This window comes from Austrofundulus limnaeus, unplaced genomic scaffold (genome assembly GCF_001266775.1).
Source record: "Austrofundulus limnaeus strain Quisiro unplaced genomic scaffold, Austrofundulus_limnaeus-1.0 Scaffold1688, whole genome shotgun sequence".
Classification (NCBI taxonomy): domain Eukaryota; kingdom Metazoa; phylum Chordata; class Actinopteri; order Cyprinodontiformes; family Rivulidae; genus Austrofundulus; species Austrofundulus limnaeus.
In genome coordinates this window covers 62,027-63,289 of record NW_013954090.1, presented here as the reverse complement: position 1 = coordinate 63,289, position 1,263 = coordinate 62,027, and the positions used below count along the sequence as shown (strand labels likewise).

Below are 1,263 nucleotides of genomic sequence, written 5' to 3'. Positions count from 1 at the left end.
ACAGACGAGGAGGCAGACGAGGAGGCAGACGAGGGGACAGACGAGGAGGCAGACGAGGAGGCAGACGAGGGGACAGACGAGGAGGCAGACGAGGAGGCAGACGAAGGGGGCAGACGAGGAGGCAGAAAAGGGGCAGACGAGGGGGCAGACGAGGAGGCAGAAAAGGGGCAGACGAGGAGGCAGACGTGGAGGCGGACGAGGGGGCAGACGAGGAGGCACACGTGGAGGCAGACGAGAAGGCATAAAAGGGGCAGAAGAGGAGGCAGACGAGGGGGCAGACGAGGAGGCAGACGAGGGGGCAGACAAGGAGGCAGACGTGGAGGCGGACGAGGAGGCAGACGAGGGGGCAGACGAGGCGGCAGACGAGGGGGCAGACGAGGCGGCAGACGAGGGGGCAGACGAGGAGGCAGACGAGGGGGCAGACAAGGAGGCAGACGAGGAGGCAGACGAGGAGGCAGACGAAGGGGGCAGACGAGGAGGCAGACGAGGAGGCAGACGAGGAGGCACACGTGGAGGCAGACGAGAAGGCATAAAAGGGGCAGAAGAGGAGGCAGACAAGGAGGCAGACGAGGGGACAGACGAAGGGGCAGACGAGGAGGCAGACGAGGGGGCAGACGAGGAGGCAGACGAGGAGGCAGACGAAGGGGGCAGACGAGGAGGCAGAAAAGCGGCAGACGAGGGGGCAGACGTGGAGGCAGACGAGGAGGCAGACGAGGAGGCAGACGAGGGGGCAGACGAGGAGGCAGACGAGGAGGCAGACGAGGGGGTGGGGCTTCAGATTCATCTCCCTTCAGAACTCAGATCCTGTGAAGTGGTTTCACTTCAGCTTCCAGCAGTTCCGTCTGGTTTGGGTTCTGGTTCGGACCTCTTCAGGACACAGATGAAAGGGGTGGTATCAGACGGAGCATGGCGGCGGTGCGTTCATGATGAGGGGAGACGAGGTCTTTCAGCAGATTAACACCAAAAACTGAATGAAAGTGAAAAATCTTTAATGGTTCAAAGCAGAAAAAAAAGACAAACATCCGTTCGTGTTTCTGTTTCGTCCTGACACAGAACACAAACGCACACGCCGTACCCGTTAACACAAAAACAATCAGGCAGACCCTCAACCGACGGCCTCCTGGGGGGCGGAGCCTCTGAACCAGACCACATCAAACAAATAAAATAAAGTCCTCATGGAGCAGACGCTTTATCTTTATATAAATACAACCAGGAAATAAAACAGGAAAAAAAAAGATCCCACTCCCAGTGTCTGTACAGGCA

General features: G+C 58.7%; 1 protein-coding gene across 1 annotated transcript in view; it reads right to left on the bottom strand.

Moving 5' to 3' along the window:
* Positions 1–972: 972 nt before the first annotated feature.
* The window catches only part of zgc:162698 (Transmembrane protein 87A-like), a gene marked incomplete at its 5' end in the record, with an annotated part of 12,377 nt that continues 12,086 nt past the window's right edge, over positions 973–1,263 (bottom strand). Inside the window, 1 exon segment of the mRNA XM_014033295.1 lies at positions 973–1,263.